This window comes from Mastomys coucha, unplaced genomic scaffold (genome assembly GCF_008632895.1).
Source record: "Mastomys coucha isolate ucsf_1 unplaced genomic scaffold, UCSF_Mcou_1 pScaffold12, whole genome shotgun sequence".
Lineage (NCBI taxonomy): Eukaryota > Metazoa > Chordata > Mammalia > Rodentia > Muridae > Mastomys > Mastomys coucha.
Genome location: NW_022196894.1, coordinates 91178128 through 91196767, shown reverse-complemented (window position 1 = coordinate 91196767; position 18640 = coordinate 91178128).

Genomic DNA, 18640 nt, shown 5'->3' with positions numbered 1-18640 from the left:
ACGGGATCACAGGAGTCTCTTTGAGGCGATTTTGATGCTCACTCCTTGTGTATGAATTCTATTTTTCCTTAAGTGTTCTTGTTCAAAAGAAGTAAGCAAGCACACACACATCCTCCCTTCCTCCCCTGTGACTTCCTTCTGCTTTGATTTAGAAATAATTTTAAGCTATAAGGGAACCAGTCCCTATTTTCCTTCAATAAATGTTAAAAAATTGATTTTAAAATACAACTAGAATTTGTTTGTCATTGTCACTGGCAAGGAGCAAACGTATACATTGAATGGAGTTATACTTAGAGCAGTGTGTCTTTTCCTTGCAACTTTGTATCAGCCCGTTTGGTGCCCATGAACCAGCTAGCATGTGCAGATTTGCAATCCATCTGTCAATCCTCCTTGTCACCCCTATTTCTTCACTCTGGCAAATTGTGAGTTTCTAGAATTCTCTCTCTAACTATTTCTTGCTTTCTAGTGGTTCATCAGTTATTCTTTTTCTGCCTTAATGTGTTGGTTAGGTACGCAGGTACTGCAGTGGGAGCTGGTGGTTTTTGTCATGTCTCAGACTTAGGATTCTCCCTCTATGGTGGCACTGTTGACTTCATATTATAAGGTTCTGTACCCTGCAAATTTTTCATAAATTTGGTTTTCCTGTCATGCTTCCAGCTGTCAAGTTTTATGTTTGTAGCCCTCAATTTTCTATTTTGGATTTCCTATACATTTATCTGTGATGTTACAGATACACATACAATAATCTGTGAATGTTATTTCCTAATATAACCCATCTATCCTTATATTCCTGAGGAGTTTATATATAGACACCATGTATTGAGTGCCTAGTCATTAATGATATTTTACTTGTGACTTTTGCATTAATAATTATTCTACTTATAGAGTAACCAGTGATAGTTTTCCAGTGTCCTTGCCTAGTTTATGGGCTACAGTCACCATGTAAATAGAAATGAGGAGTTTTTCTCTAGGTTACTTTATGTGAACATGGGTAACGTGTGGCTCGTACCTGTAACTTCATGTGGCTCTTCACAGTTTAGCTTTAGACTCTTCAGTAGAGGGGCCGGGGTATTGTCAGCTGAGGATTGGTTTTTATTTTATTTCCATCTTTGGGATTGGGGCTAGGGCTAGAGAAACCTCGATTCCTGCCTTTTAGCTAGCCTTGAGGTCTATTTGGCCTTGGCATTAAGCCCCTTCAGGTCCAGTTAAACAGCAGTTCCCTGACTAGCATCTCATGCTGCTGAGAGAATTTTAAGAAACAGATGGAAAAGACCCTATTTTACAAAGCACAAAGATTGGAACCTCTTTGGAACCTCTCTCCTGTTTCTGGCCCAAATGAGGAAACTCCCAAGGCTCCTGCCATGGTAAGAAACCACAGTTAACAATGGTGAATAAAACCACATCTTAATTTCTCCCTGAATTTCCATTTTACAGAGAATTTGGGGGAAAAAATCAGTCTTCAGAGACTGTGGAAAAACACACAGTCATGTATTTATTTTATTTTATTTTTCATCTTGGAGAAATGTCTGTATCATAATAAAGCCTCTCAAGACACCAGCTTGAGTCACGTCCCACTGAGTCGGCAGGGCCAGCACCAGGCCTCCGCTGTCACAGGCCCTCAATCAGTGATTGTGTATTGAAGATGTTTACTCTCCTCCAAACCAGTTGCCACAAATCAGCATCAAGTCAGACCAGGCAAGAAATATTCTATTTTTAGTAGAGATGGTTCATGTGACACTGAAACTTCGTAAAAGAAAGAACAAACAAACAAACAAGCAAACTGATCACAAGTGGACATTACTTCTTTCACTAGTGTGAGTATGCTACTTTGTGACACAACATGAAGATTCTCTTCAAACACCTAGTTGAATGGCTACCACAGCCTGCACTTCTTAGCCCAGCCTAGTGGTGTCATTCTCAGATTAAGCTGAGAAGCTCTGGAAGCAGGGGAAGTTAGTCTCCAGATGCTGCCTCTCTGGTTCTTCCTTGAAGCAGGATGGGGTTTGGGAGGGGGAGGGGTGTGATTCTGCAGGCCTACCTCTGCAATGTTTTCTCATGTGCATCTTTAGAAGTGACACGTGACTGGGGAAATCTCAGTGGAATTTAGCGAACCAGGGTTTAGCCTAGCCTTGGTTTTTACAGACAGCCCAGAAAGGACCTTCCTGAACTTTTGTTTATCATATATGAGATGTAAAACTAATGTCCCTCAGCCACACCAGCCGTGGCTCCTTCTGAGCAACCTGGTCCACGTAGCCCACAGAAACAGTGAAGTCCTCAGCGTCCTCACTTCTGTTGTGGCTGTGGGGTCACCATGGCCACTTGTCTACTGTGAAGAGGTAAGAAAGCCCTTTGGACTTCAACCGAGTCGCCAGTCATGTGGCCAGCTATCTTTTTGTACGTCCCTCTAAACTAAAAAAGAGATCATGTCCCAACAGTTTTTACTTTTTCCTGTTAATTAAATCTTCCCTCCATTTTAATAGTAAGGAATACACTTAGTGAGATGGACTCTTGTGCTACAACAAACAAGTAAGGATGTAAAATAAACAAGTGTCTCATAAGAGATAAGCAAAACCTGGAATTATATGGAGTTATTACTATATGTAGTCTGTTTGTCTACCTGGATGGCTATCATCTATTTGTCTGTCTATCTATGCATCTATCAATCAATCTATCATCCATCTATCCAAACACACACTTGCGCACAGAGAGAGAGAGAGAGAGAGAGAGAGAGAGAGAGAGAGAGAAAGAAGAAGAAGAAGAAGAAGAAGAAGAAGAAGAAGAAGAGGAAGAGGAAGAGGAAGAGGAAGAGGAAGAGGAAGAGGAAGAGGAAGAGGAAGAGGAAGAGGAAGAAGAAGGGAGGAAGAGGGAGGAAGGGAGGGAGAGGGAGAATTTTAAGCAACTTCACTATTGTAGACAGTCAGTGTATTATCACTCTGACCCCTAGTGTATGTGCCAATTGCTGAACATTTGGGTAGTTCAAACTCTAGGTTTGTAGCCCCCAAGTCCTTGGAGCCCCATTTCTTAAAGCATTCTGTTTTAATAGTGTTCTTTGTGATTCATAGAGTAAAATAAACTTTTAAGGTAACTCTTATTAGGATGTGATTATTCTAATTTGAACCAAATAGAAATTCAGCTCTTGAACTTTTCTGGTATACGATCAGCAGGAGAGTTGAAGTGAGCGAGACCTCTGCCCCTCTGACAGCCTTCCCTGGTGTCAGGGATGCTGGTGGAGGATATGAAACCAGGAGAACAGAGATGAAGATTTTATGTCTACAGAACAGCAAGAAACTTGAGAATCTGTGACCTGATTCTCCCTTTTCCCTAAGACATGCTGCCAGTGGGCCTCTGCTTGGCCCAGGCAATCCATAGGTTGGAATGCAGAGTGTGGGGGACTAAGTCTAGTCTAGTGGGCAGTGAACATGCCTGTGCTTCCTCCAGGGGGAGACATTTCTCTTTTTCCCTCAGCTGTTTGCTACCCAGAGTCCTTGCTAAGATGATCAGTGACACATTTGCAAGGCATGTCTCTGGGACACAGAGGAGAACAGGCTTGTAGAGCGGCTGCACCCTGTGAGACCGAAGACCGAAGGACTGTCTGCTTCCCCTCCAGCTTGCATTGACTAGAGGCCAACTGCTGCTCTAGGACAGCAACACTCCAGATTGCCACGGCAGAGAAAACTATGGGGAGAGTGTTGGCAGTTGTATGTTCTTACAGAAGGCCTGGAGTGTCATGTATGGACGGCCATAGGGACAATAAGAGCCAGGGACACAGCATGACACTCAGAAGATCTGCCACACTGCCCAGTTTGATTTTATGTCTCTCCCTTTCAGTCACTGTTTAGCTGTTTAGTTTACAAGAAATATCCACAGGTCTTAAGTGGCTGGTGGCCATTTTTCAAGGACTTTCTTTCTTTGTGTCATTCCTCTTAAGGAATGAACTGCTCAGCCACATGCATCTAGGAGGGTGGGCAAGAGAAAGAAGCAGGCGCAGGATTCAAAGAAGTCAATTTAGCTACTTATTAACCGAGCTTGGAAATATGAAGAGGAAAAGGTGGGAACCAATGACTCCAATTTGTGTTTGAAAAGAACTGGACCTTTTGTTCCCAGCTCCGTGAACCCTCTCCTTGGAGAATCAAGAGCTGGCCCTCAGTCGATGAGTGTGTCAAGGATCATTTCAAGAACAAATTGAGGAAACGTAGGCACGGGTCTTTCATCGCCTTTTCACTGTGATTAGCTTTATTTACCTCCCTTGCTGGCCCCTTCTCTTTCATGCTTTCCAACTGCTTTAAAATCAAGAGTGAAAAATGAAACCGAGTTCCGGCTTTTAAGAAAATGAGAGAGGGTGGGGGCTGGGCTGTCTGACAGGTGCTCACTTCCTGGGAGCCAGAGAATAGCGAGAAGTTTAAGAAAAGAAGTATGTGACCATAGCTGGCCTTGCCGGGGAGAAAGTCACTAATTGACAGTCTGGCCGACATTAAGTGTACTGGTGAAGTGCACTGGCTTATTAGGACCTGTGTGGGGGAAGGTCTGTGAGCAAACTGAAAGAACAAACGGAAACAGTGTGTCTTTCTCGGGCAGAAAGCCAAGAGATAGTTCCGAACATTTGTAAAAATCACTTTGTATTTAAATGCCTCTGCAAAACAGTGAAAGTTCTGGTTTCTAACTTTAAAAGTTATTGTGAAAACCCTTACAATATCCCTAAGGTGTTCCTTCCCTCTGTGGGGCCCTGTCATCCTTGTGACCATGGGAGTTTGGAGTGAAGCAGAATTTTGTGAAAATGTTTCTCTACTTTAGACTTTCCCCCAACTTTCTACCCAATTAGAGGATGTTAATGAGGTCTGCTGTGAAGTGAGCTGGTATTTAGTGACTTGCAGCCCCAGCCACAGCTGCTGAGCTGGTTCCCTGCCTGCTTCACAGTGAAGGAAAGCGTCTGCTCTAAAAATGGCTTCTCACCATTCTGAGGGCCCACCATCCCCACCCCCTTTCTTCACTCTTCTCTACTGGGTTCCAAGGCTTCCCCTGAGTCAATTATGGGCTTGCAGCATTTATGCTGCCATTATCAGTGCCAACATACAGGGGCCTTAGTGGCACTTGGGAGTTAGAATGCCTTCATCTTGGAGATGAGGAGACACGGGTCCACAGAGGTGAAGAGAAGCATCCAAGACCTTGATGTGCTTATTTCACAGAGATCTAGAATAAAAAGTTCTGAGTCCTTTACTCCGAGGCTGGGAGACTCTTTTGGTGTAGTACATCACAGAGTAGAGGGAGTCGAGGGAGAGGCTGGACAGAGTGAATGAGAAGTGTATGTGTAGCCACAGCATGCTGTTAAGGAAGCTTTTCTCTGGGTTTAAAACTTCAACAAATTAAAAGCTTAAACATACCTTTTTGTCCTCTTTGAGAAGCCTGATGCTACCAAGTATGTTCATGGGACTTGCTGTCACTAGAAGTCATATTTGTCAGAGAATAGGCATCAGTCGACGTTTAGTTTAAGCTGATGGAAGGACAAGATTTACTTCTGGTACTTCTCTTTCTCTCTTGCAAAATGTATGTGTGTTGTATGTGCACATATGTATGGCTACATGCATAAGAGTGTGTAGGTGTATGCATGTGTACACATGTGGAAGCCAGAGGTTGAAGCTGATGTTTTCCACCATTGACCTTATCTTTTGAGAATCATTTGTCCCTGAACCCAGAGCTCACCGGGCTGTGGCCTGATTCTGATCCCCTACAGCTGTGACAAGGTGTGGCCTAACACTGATCCCCCACAGCTGTGACAGGTGTGGCCTGACACTGATCCCCCACAGCTCTGACAGGGTTACAGACACCTATGCCTGGCTCCGTACACGCTGGGGTTCTGAGTACTTATGTGACAGGTACTTTACCTTCTGCATCATTTCTCCCATCCCTACCTTACTCTTATATACAGGTCTCTCATTGGCTGGGGGATTGCTGATTTGATAAGGCAGTGCTGGTGCAGAGAGCATGGGCCATCTTGCCTGGTGTTATCACATGGGTTCAGGGGATTGAATGCATGTCCTTCTGTGTGCCAAGCACTTCAGATACTGAGCTGTCCCCCAGCTGCATTATAATGATCTTAAAACAGCATTGTATTAGTACAGTTTTATATTGCTCACTAACGTGACAGTGATTCTTTTAGCTCTATATTGACTGATAGAGTGTTGAATTAGAAAGCCTGAGGTACAGTGTTCTTCCACCTGTGTCTGAATGTAAATGCTCATGTCTTGAGTCCGGATCCAATGGCATCCCATTTGAGTTGTGACACTAGTTACATTAGAGATGTTCACCCTAGAGGCTCATGGGAAAGTTGAGGGAATCTAAGGAGATACTGTAGGCAAAATCTCTTTGGTTCTCCCACGACTAAATGATGGTCCTCCCACGACTAAATGAAAGATTTTTACTGAATACCAAGCCCCCAAACAAACTTGAATTCAGTTTTTCTTTTATTCATTTAATTTTTTGGTGGTGCTGCAGATGGATACCTCGATTTCACACACACACACTGGACACATGCTCCATCACTGAGCTATATTCCCCAGCCCTTAGAGCCATTCTTTACAGAAGCACATAACTACAAGTTAAAGTATGTTCCTTAAAAATACCAATAAAAATGCAACAGAAAGTATTATATTTTAAGTAGCGACACGAAGTTTTTTTCTAGGAATAAAAATGTAAAGCTATATATAAGCAGCACTTATGAGGGAAGAATGTAAAACTCTGATTAAAGAACATGAAAAACCAGAGGCTTGAGCAGGGAAATAGCTCAGGACGACAAGGAGACTCTGGTGTGTCGTAATCCATCATAGGAAGATGCCAGGGTAAAATCTGAACCAAGTTCCACAACCTCTACCCCTATCTGAAGCTTGAAAACAACACTAGTGTCATTTGGAAAAGTAAATATAAGAGAATAGTCAGGACAACTCTAAAATTACAATGAGATTTGAGGAGACTGTTATAGGGAGCCCTGGCGAACCACATTTTAAATGGGTTTAACATTATCTATGGTGTTGGATAATTATCCATCTGGACCTGGATAATGAACATACATATTAGTTATATAGAATATTCCAGAAATCGCTCAAAACTTAAAGGGAATGCAAAGACTTAGAACCTTATATATACAAATGTGGCATTCCATCCATAAATTAAAAATAATTTAATTCATGCCCATATGATTTATTTCTATTTGGATTAAAAAAATCTACAGTTATTGTCAAAACAGAAAAAAAAAAAAACTTCAAACAGATGACAAAGTTAATCAAAAGGTCCTTCTAAACCTGGAAAATATTTACACACACACACACACACACACACACACACACACACACACACACACACAACGTATAGCCAGAGGTAAAATGAAAGGAAAGATCAGTGAATTCAGTGTAAGTGATACTTAACTGTTGAAACTTTCTGCATGACCCAAGTCCTTCAAGTAAAACTCCAAGACAAGTGATGCCCTCCCCAGGAATAGTACCTTCAAACACACAGAATAAAAGATAACTCTCTTTGACAAATGTATATAACACAACATATAAAAACATACAGAACAGTATAAAGTAAAAAGCAATCTTTAGAAAAATACGTAGCAAATAGCTAATTAGCAAACATGAGTAATACTTCTTTGTACACAAGGGCCAAGTAAGACAAGATGCCACTGCTTCTAGGCAGTCAGTAGGAGTGGACTGGGAATGCTCTGCTGCTTGTGTAGTCTGTCTCTACAGAAATTCAGGGCAATGAGCAGCAGCGTGTGCCGTGTGTGACCGTATACACCGTGTGGTGGTTTGAGTGAGAGTATATTTAAATGCTTGGTTTCCAGTTGGAAGAACAGTTTAGGAAGAATTTGGAGGTATGGCTCTGTTGGAGGAGGTGTGACACTGAAGGTCTTAGGTTTCAAACATCTCACAGCACTCCCAGTTAACCCTCTCTGCCTTGTGGTTGTGGATCAAGACATAAACTCTCAGCTGCTGTCCTGCTCTCCCATGCCCGGCATGGACTACCCTCCAGAACCGTGAGCCCCAAGTTAAATGCATTATTTTATAAGATGCCCTGGTCATCTTGCTTTGTCACAACGACTGAGAAATAACTACTAAAACACAGCTTTGATCCCAAAACTTTGGAGGCAGAAGCAAGAGGGGTCAGGGATCAGAAAAATAACAACTAAGACACAGCTTTAATCCCAGTATTTGTGAGGGAGGAAGCAGGAGGGTCAGGGGTCAGGGGTCAGGGGACAGGAGGCAGAAGGCAGAGTGATTTCTGTGAGTTTGAGGCTAGCCTGATTTACTCAGCAAGCTCCAGGCCAGCCAGGGCTACACAGTGAGTCTGTCTCAAAAACACAAGGAGGAGAGGGGGTAGAAACCTCTTAAGTGCATCCATGTCCAGCCTCTTCCACAAACCTGTGTAACAGAGCACACTTATTCTCTTCTCCCCACCCCCAAAGAAGCAGGAAGAAGCTCCTATTGTGAAACATTCACAGTCCCAACTTAGAGACTCTGAGGAGGGGGTCTTTTATTCTGAAATGAGCTAGGCTTACCTATCTCCCATTTCAAGGCTGGGTTCATCTTTTCTGCTACCACCGAGGGACTCAGGGCAGAGAGGAATCACAGTTCTGGTAGCACATGCAGAAGCGATCCTGTGTCACAACAGTAAAGCAAAGGAAGGCAGGGCCACAGTCCCCCCTTTTATAGCTTAATAGGAAGTAGGCAGAGTCCCAAGAGAAGTCCATCAATCCCTTCCGATGTTAGCACCCCACCAGCCTCTCAATTGTGAGGTCCAAGGTCCCAGCCTGTGAACCTTTAAGGACACACTCGTTGCACACCAAGGCCGTTGAAAAGCATCTTTCTTAGGTGTGTAAGCATCTCAGTCTGTGTGGACAGTCTAGGTACAGATTTGCATACACACAGTCGGCAGCTTTTTGTCATAACGAACCGAGCACGCATGATCAAGGTCCCACTGTATTCCAGTCTAAGGATTTGCCTGCCCAGGGACATTGGAGACCAAAGCATATGGCAAAAAGGGAGAAAGTAGGAAAAAATAACCTCCCCTTCTATTTTTGTGATGTAATGAGTTTCATTAGGGCTGCTTACAGGAGCATGACCATCTTACAAGAAGCTACATCACTAAAGAAAGTTTCTCTCCCTCTCCCAGCAACTGTTAACTGACTAAATCTTCAGAAGGGGAGGGGCCTTGTGAGCACCTCCCCCATCAGTGGCAGAGTTTCTGTGGACCCAGTCTTCTCCAGGTCTTGGTTGGACTGTCAAGGCCACACTACTGTGGTATCTATGCCACTTAACACGTGGACCAGCTATTGTGGGGCTCTGTCATGTACTATTGGCACTAACTCCTCCAAATGGTGACCATGAGTGGTCCCACTGAGTATCAGAGGGCAAGGGCTACATTAGACCTACTTCTTCCCTAGAATCCTGAACAGGATGCAGGTGCAGGGCAGTCTCTGAGGGTGGGAGTTGAATGAATGAGTAACCCTATGGATGGATGATCTCTCAGCCATTCTGAGAAGGGGTGGGCCGTGTCTTCAGCAAACGAGCATTTCATCCTCTCCTGCTTCCCTTAATCATTAGAACCCTGTCCCCTAATCATCATCAGCATCATCATTGGCATCTTTACCACAGTCATTCTGCACTGCCCCAGTGACATGGGTCTAACACAGCTCGGGTAAGACAGCCTATTTGAAAACAGTCTCTGAATGTGCTAGCACTCCATTTTTTGTGTTGGCTCTTTGTGGTTTGGTAAAAGAACCGATCAGTGTTATTGTCTGTTTGGAAATGCCCTTTGAGAACAGGGACAGTTAATGGCTGTTTCCCATGGAGTCCAAGAGATGGTGCCAAGTACCCTGTGGGCACACAGAAAATATTAATTGGTGTTGATTTCCTGACTTATTATTTGAATATGTTAAATGGCTCTTGAGAGGCTTCCAAAGAGGGATATGCTACCCCAATGCATGGCTTACACTGGGAATGCTTGACTCCCGAGTGTTTTGTGGCTCTTTGTGATGTGTGTTTGCTTTGTAGGCTTGATGGATATACACAGGAAGATGTGGGGTAACTTTTGATTAAGAAAAATTACAGAAAATACTTCTTTTATGTTCCTCAACTTGAGTACCAACTCTCACACAGCAGGCTTATGTTGGTTCCACAGGACTTTGAGAAATTAATGGTATCTCTTTTATCAATACCACCACCAAAAAGGGTTTAAACGGCCCAAATATATTCAATTTAATTATTCTTCCCCCCTTCACTTCAGCATATAGACAGAGGATTATTTTATACTGGGGGCTTAAGTTACTGGGAACTAGTTTTCTTTCAAAACCCAAGCACAGGAACTCACAGTTATTTGTTTTAAAATAGGGAGCAGTTTAGAGTTTTCCTTGCTGCAAACTCCTGAGAGACTCTAGAATACACAAGGCAGCCTAATACAGTTGTACAATGAGACTCCCTTGTCATCGCTGTTGTAGCACAAGGTTCTCCTCCCAGCTCTGTGGACTTCTGGGAGCCAGGAGGGAGGGCTCTCCTGGGCCCATGCTCTTAGGAAGTTGTCAGGCAGTTCACAGTGAGGTCAAATCAAGTTTGGGCCAAGTGTGGACTGTAATTAAGAGTAAGGCACAGACTAAGTCCATATTCATCTCTAGAGTTGTATAAAGTTTGAAATGAGAAGATTTTCAGGTTTCGGGAGGTAAAATTATGACTCATGCCATCCATTGACCTGGATCCTGTATTAGTTTTTTTCTTCTTCTTGTGCTGTGATCAAAACCCTGATAGATGCAACTTAAGAGGTCACAATCTGAGAGGATACAGTCCATTGTGGCAAGGAGGCTTCACCGCAGGAAGGTGAAGCAGATGGCCACACTGTGTCTTCAATCAGCGTGTAGAAATAAGACAGGAAGTGGGTGGGACTATAAGAAGTCAAGGCTCGCCTCCTGTGCCCACTTCCTTCAGTGAGCCTCCCCATCAAGTTTCCATAGCCTTCCCAAACAGTGCCACTCTAGGAAACAAAATGTCTAAGTGTAGGAATCTATGGGAAACATTTCACATTCAGACTACAGCATAGCCCAGCAAGGGTTTCAACACAATCTCAATTATTTCTATTTTGCCAATCATGTGTCAATGTCCCTAATGATTGGGTATGGATCATAAATGGCAATGTGTTCCCTTGGAACAGATTTTTGTCCCCAAATGAATTAGCACACACATGTCAATTTCTAGAAATGCGTTGATCTCGCAATTGTCAAGAAGGATTATAGCTGTGAACAGTTAAGGTCTAAAATGTTCACATCACCAATAGAACGGCAAGACTGAGTTGAATCACAAAGCCCCAGCACATTTTAGAAAATGCCACGTAATTTTGTCCTATGAATGAGTTTGTGTTTTGTGGTCATGATTGGCTTAAGCTTTTGGACACTCTATTCAGAACAGCCAGACTCCATTGTTGTCTTGGAATGTGTCTTTAGCCATATTAATTTTTAATTTCTGCTTTAGTAATATTAAGCTAGTAAAAATTTGGAAAACAAAACTTTAACAGAGAAGAATCTGTTCATTCTTGGCACCTTTTCTACAAATACATGTCATTTACTCAGTGAGGACACAAGTCTTGTTTTTAATTTAAAATTATGTGTTTTTATATGTGTTTTGCATTTGTCATTACTTTCTGCTGGTTAAAACAATTTCTTCTGAAACCAGATTTAACACAACACTCTCCCATTCTCTGGGGAAGGAAGACCAAAGTGCCAAGAAAACAATGGAAACATGTGAGCTTAGACATAGAAATAGATGAATAGATTATATATTAAATAAATTATCATACATACAGACAAAAGATGTAATTATCATAACATACAGACAAAAGATGAATGTCATTAGGGTGCACCATGCAAAGGATGAATTCAGGGACAGCGTTTTTGTCTGAAGAACAAGCATTGACACTGATAGAAAACCCACGATCTCCTCCACTGGATTTCTGAAGGATGAGGGGTTAGACATCATTACTTTGAACTCTGACACAAGAAGTATTTCACTTTGAGAAGCAGACCAATTTCTCCTAGCATTTACCCTCTTCTGTCTACAAAGGTCTAGTGTAAAGCTTCTTTAGCAAGATGTTACATATTATTCCTGCCAGAGTCTTCTCCATTGCTCCAAGCATTGGCTTGTTTGTAGCTTTGGTGAGGGATGGGCAGGAAGTGGTATAAGACATAACTCAATTCCAAAGGAGAAATGGAAGCAGCTTCTAGGCCTGCAGTACCACCCTACTCCATCAATTCTCCACTGAAGGGAGCCCTGGGATGACATTTGCGGTTTTTCAGTTATTACACGGAACAAAGAAGTTGGGTTGCAGGAAGAAGTTACGCTTCCATTCCACCATCTTGTGTGAGCCATGGTAGTGCCAAAATGGAGCTGGTGGGCCAGGTCAGCTTCAGGTTGTCTTATGGCTCTGATATCCTGTCTTGAAAATCACTGGGAGAATTGGGTGGTTAGCGCTTACGTTTCTGTGGAAACCATGGGAAGCTCACCACTTGTTCATGCCGTATCTCACCTGCAGAGTGGGGAGGAGTGTTCTCTGTCTTCACTGTGAGGCCATACATTTTATTTTCGTAGAAGAGGTCAGAAACACTTTAAAAATTAAAATGTTTTCTTCAATTTAGAAGCTGATAAAATTTGCAACGCAATTGCCCTAGTGTAACTAAAATGGATTGAGGAGCCTCTGGAGCTTGAGAAACTCTGTAATGTACAGAGTGGATGAAGAAGATGGGGACAGTTCGGCCTGTTTTTAGTTTCTTTGCAAAATGGAGATTTCTTCTGAAAACTCAAGAGCAGCTGCTTCCTCCCCGAAGCTGAGCAATATTCCCCAAAAGCCTTTGTTTGCCCTAATATTCCATAATGTTAGGCTTTTACAGTCAATAAGCCATTAGTAATCAAGAGATGTATAATTTATTAATTACACTTCACATTAATATTTAATTTTTTTGATTGCTGAGTATATTTCTAAATCTACTTTTTAATTACATTTTAGGGATATAAATCTTCCAGGCAACCATTAGAAAAACTGTATTTTTTTTTCCTGTACATTGCGATTCCAGTGACTTTAAAACATCTGGTTGTGAACTCTTGCAAGATACTTGGTAAAGTGTTAGTCCTGGTGTGTGGGTACTACTTAGTCTTTGAGAGCTAATGGAAGGGTTTGTGAGAGAAGAACATAATAAGGAGTTTACAAAGATAGAACAGTCAGAGGGAAGGAAGGAAGGAAAGAAGGGAGGTAGGGAGGAAGGGAGGGAGGAAGGGAGTAAAGAAGGAAGGAAGGGAGGAAGGAAGGAAGGGAGGAAGGGAGGGAGGAAGGAAGGAAGGGAAGAAGGAGGGAAGGAAGAAGGGAGGGAGGAAGGGAGGGAGGAAGGAAGGAAGGGAAGAAGGAGGGAAGGAAGAAGGGAGGGAGGAAGGAAGGAAGGGAAGAAGAAAGGAAGGGAGGAAGGAAGGAAGGGAGGAAGGAAGGAAGGGAGGAAGGAAGGGAGGAAGTAAGGAAGGGAGGAAGGAAGGAAGGGAAGAAGAAAGGAAGGGAGGAAGGAAGGAAGGGAAGAAGGAAGGAAGGATAAAAGGACGAATGGATGCTGTGAGGATGATGGGTAGCGCCAGCATCCCACTTGCCTCTGAGTCACCAGGCTATGCCAGGCAATGATGAGTTCTTCCTGGGTTCTTTGTAGCCCTCGGACTTAGGTTCTGACAGTTATATGCATGGAACTAAACCCAACAATTGCTTTTCTGTTATGACTGTTGTCCAAGTGATGGCATTTTAAAGCCATAAACAAAGCATGCTCACCTCTGTTTTTGCTTTCCCCAGAGTGGTGTCAAATGCCCTTGACACTGATTTTGCCTTTCTGTCTTCTTCAGCCTGCCAAGCTTCCATGGACACTGCCTTTGCTGTTCTCTCGGTTTGTTAAGTTAGACGCCAGGCTTTGAAATGCTACTGCCAGGCATCTGATTTATTTCTGTTTCTTCTGTCTTCCTGCTGCTTTACATTTTTTATTATCTCTATGCTGAAATCATTTTTGAGAGTCCACTCTTACCTTCTGCCTATGCTCCAGCCCTGGCAGTGCTGACAGCAACTTAGGCAAGGGATATACTAAGGAAATGTATAAAATGGAGGGGGGCGGGGAGAGTTTACTGATTTGTACAAGGGAATCTCCATGGAAAAGTTCACCTTCCCCAGCCCATCTTCTTTATGAGGTTTTGTTTGTTTGTTTTGGTTAAGGTTTCACCACTTTAAAACCATTTTGAGATTAGTCAAGCTCCAAGAGCCACAGCTTTGGAAAGGGTGAGTTCAAAATGCAGGTGGTTCCACCAGGGAGAGGCAGGGCGCTACCCAGTTCTCCTAGCTCATTTGCATGTGCTCCCTGTTTCTTTGGAATTAAGCCCTTGGGACTCCCAACCTCCATTCTTAATACTGCAGCTATTTTTCCTAAAAAACTGCTTACTTGAAAACTTTTTTTTTTTATATTCTTATTCTTAAAACTTTGAGATACGACGTGTATAACAAGAGTGCATCAACTTTAGGCATGCAGCAAACCACTCTGAAAGGGTCCTTCCTTTTTCTGGATTGTAAATGTTGCTGTCCTCCGCAGGATGTCAAGTCCGTGGCTTGGTCTGGGAGACCTGGCACACTGCCTGGGGTATCGTGAACCTGTCAGCAATATCTGTTGAATGAACTAGTGATTGAATGGAGATTTTAAATTCATAGCAGGAAGTCTTTGGACACATTCTTTGAAAGGAAATTTCAGGGCAAGATGTGACTCACCAGTTTCTCAGAGGAAAGAGGAGGACTCGGGGGGCCGCTGCTTAAGCTCAGCGACGTTTAAGACCTCATTGACTTGACAACTCTTTTGTTTGTTTGTTTGTTTGTTTGTTTGTTTAAACTACTTGTTTTCTCAAGTAGGTAGAGTGACCTGGGTTACAGAATAAATTCCATCACTTTTTCTAGAGTCCTATTTAGGCAGGGTGGTTTTTATATGAAGATTGAACTGACCACTGCTTTGAGTCTAGAATGTTCTAGTTATCCCAGGCAATGTTCTTTTATAAAAGCCAGTTCTATTTTCAGTAACCAAAAGGCAAGAGTCTATAGCCTTAGTCAGCAGATATAGATAACACACACTCAGTTTACTTCTACCTTCTAGATCAAGGATGCTAAAAAAGGAGAAATGGTGACTGGGACCCTGAGGCTGGTCGAATTACCCACTTCTCCCTAACCCTATCTCATAAGAGCTGTCAAATTCTGTTGAAAATGTACATGTCAATGTTTTGGGAGGCATTTCCTTGTTTATTTTTAAAGACTGTGTCTCACTATGTAGCTCTGACAGGCCTGAGATTTGCTGAGATTAGCTCTGAGGTTCCCAGGTTAGCTTTGAACTCACAGATCTGCCTTCTGAGTGCTAGGACTAAAGGCGTATGCCACCATACCCAGCAAGGTTTTCCTTTATGTTGTTTTTCTTTCAAATTAGCTGAAATGTTGGGGCTAGACATCGACTCTTTGATTGACACCTGTCCATTGCTTTCCCCTGCCTCTTGGCTTTAAGGAGGGAGTGTCAGCCCTCTTGGCTTTAAGGAGGGAGTGTCAGCCTCTTGGCTTTAAGGAGGGAGTGTCAGCCTCTTGGCTTTAAGGAGGGAGGGTCAGTTAAGCAGTCCCTCTCTGGGAGCCTGGGAAGCCTGACATTAGGAATAGTCTCTACTTTGAACACTTTCCCAGTGCCACAAGGAAGCAGCATCAAGCTGTGGGACACTGCAGACTCTGTGCTGGCTGTGGCTTCTGCTTCTGGAGGCCCTGAACATCTAGCCTATACCAGCCATGTGGTCCTCCTCACACAGCCTCAGGGTCCTCCAGCCTCAGCCATGTGGTCCTCCTCACACAGCCTCAGGGTCCTCCAGCCTGCCTTCCCATGGCTGCTCAGGACAGTCTCACACCTAACTCCCTTGGGATTTGGAAGAGTAGTCCTCAACTATGTCAGTAGGAGGAAAAGAACATCCATTAGTGACCCAGCAAACTCTGTGATGGACAGAGGGCTGTGCCTATCTATGTGTTGCTTGTAATAGGTCATTATGAGGTTGAGTGTTGAAGTTCTACCTACTTCTGCCTACCAGCCCCATGCTCTCAGAAATAAGACTCAGACTTAAAATATATTTACACGCAACTTGGCCACACAGTAAGACTCTACTCTGACTAGAATCAGAACTTAGATAACCCATTTATTTTAACCTATATTCTGCCACATGGCTGGTTCTCTGTGCTCAAGTACCATGCATCCATCTCCTCACATTTTCCTGGGCCAATTTCACTGCATCTGGCTCTATCCCAGAATTCTTTCTCCCATCTTCTATTTCCTGCCTAAGCTGTAGGCTATAGGCTTTTAAATTGAGGTGATGCATCCATAGAATACATAAGATCTTCTCCTTACAGGCGAGCATGACTAGTCTTGGTTAAAGACAGTAGATATGTGCTGTCTCTATTGTAAGTTACAATTCTGAATTTGTATAACATATCCAGTCTACATCTGACCCTGGCAGTATAACCAGGTTGCTCTTCATGCCTTTCAGGCTGGTCTGAAGGTTTTCCTCCTGTGCTTTCCTCTTGTTCATGAAGTGTTACAGCATCAGCCCTGATACCGGCTTCTTCAGAAGGATCTGTTGTCATCATGTGCTGAACTGGTTGCACGAAAAGCAGAAAAAGCAGATAAGACCTGAGGATTCTGACCCCAGCACTAGCCTCAACCCCAAAGAGGCCAATGGGAGTCCTAGGGAGCTGCCAAGAGCTGGGGCTCCACAACTCCACTAAGACACTAGGTTCATGAGGAGCTCCAGAAAGGATCCAGCGGTAAAGCTGTAAGAAGGAACTAAAAGGTTGCAAAGAGGTCAGGGCAAGAGACAAGAGGCTCTGAAGAAGAGCCGAGAGTCCACGAAGGAGCAAGCAAAGGACGAGGATCCAAAGCTTATGGTTCTCCCCAACCCAAGAGCATCAGTCTAGCTATTGGCATTGGTGTGCTAGGCCTGGACAATGAGCCTCAGTCTTGAGCAGCTTTAGAAATTTCTAGCCATATGCCTTTGATTCTCAAGGCCTTCCTCTGCTTTGGAAGCCCAACTTGTAAGCATGGGACTTAAGGCTATCAATATGAAGGCAACTGGCTCTTCTACAAGGCAATTTCTGCCTTGGTAGAACCCAAGTACATCCCAGCCAGCCATTTGTGACAACTTGCCCCTGGAGAATTGGTATTTGAGGCAATACACAAACAATTATGTTTAAAAAGAGCTTTCCCCCTAATTGATGTGTTTGTCCATATGAAGCAGTCTACCTTGGCTTTTAAGTTTTCCATTATAGAGCATACATTAATAGTTATTTATATACATCTCCTTCCTGTGGCACCAGCTCTTGGCACTGATTGGAAGGCTGCAGAGAGCTGGGTGGGTGGAATGGATCTTAGCTCTGAGCTGTTGGTAGAGGGAATTAGAGATAGAAAGGAAAGATGAGAGGAGAGGTAGTAAGAATTATAAAAGCAGGATCACAGGAGGGGAAAGAGAGTTAGGTATTTATGATAAGTGCTAGAGAGGAAGTATAGCTCACTGAAATCCTCTGCTTAGAAAGCACCGAGTTCCCTGTGCCCAAGCTGTGGCTCCTTCTGAGTCTAGATTTGCTGAAAGGGACATTCACTGGGACAAACTCTACTCTAGCAGCCTGCACACATTGCAGCAAGTCCAGTTCTGTGCCAGGCTGTACATTCACATGATGTCTGATCAGTATGGCTCCTCTACCGGTGGCTGTTACTATCTCTGCTGGAAGTGAGTGTCTGCTCAGAGTGTTCAATACCACTCCATGGTTGCCTGGGCGGATAGCAGTTGAACCTGGGTTCATAGCCACAAGGTCTCTGCTTTACATTTTAGTTCCACCCGAAAGGACTCTGGGGGAATCCTTGCAGCATGGAACCATAACCAGGAACAGAGGGCACCATCTGACATTTGAGTAGCCATAGATCTTCAAAGATAGGTCAGCTCTCAGCATTGGTCCTTTGTAAAGGCAGATTTTTGTACAAATGGTCAGATGATAATACTTTTCTGTTTTTTAGACCTTTACATAAAAGATTACTATTTATTATGTGTATGTGCATGAGTTCTCCCAGAGGTCAGCAGGAGGTATCACATCTGTGGATCTGTCGAGAGGGAACTATTCCTCATTGCTGAACCATCTCCTCAGCCTAATGTTTTTGCTTTTATACCCAGGGCTTTGTAAGCAAATGTATCTCAGCAAACCAAAATAGGAGTGATCCTGGGATCTACTCTTGTCTCTCTCCCCAGCACTGTAGGAGTGATCCTGGGATCTACTCTTCTCTCTCTCCCCAGCACTGTAGGAGTGATCCAGGGATCTGCTCTTCTAGGTCTCCCCAACACTGTAGGAGTCACCCCAGGATCTGCTCATCTCTGTCTCCCCAGCACTGTAGGAGTGATCCAGGGATCTGATCCTGGGATCTGCTCATCTCTGTCTCCCCAGCACTGTAGGAGTGGTCCCGGGATCTGCTCATCTCTGTCTCCCCAGCACTGTAGGAGTGATCCAGGGATCTGCTCTTCTAGGTCTCCCCAGCACTGTAGGA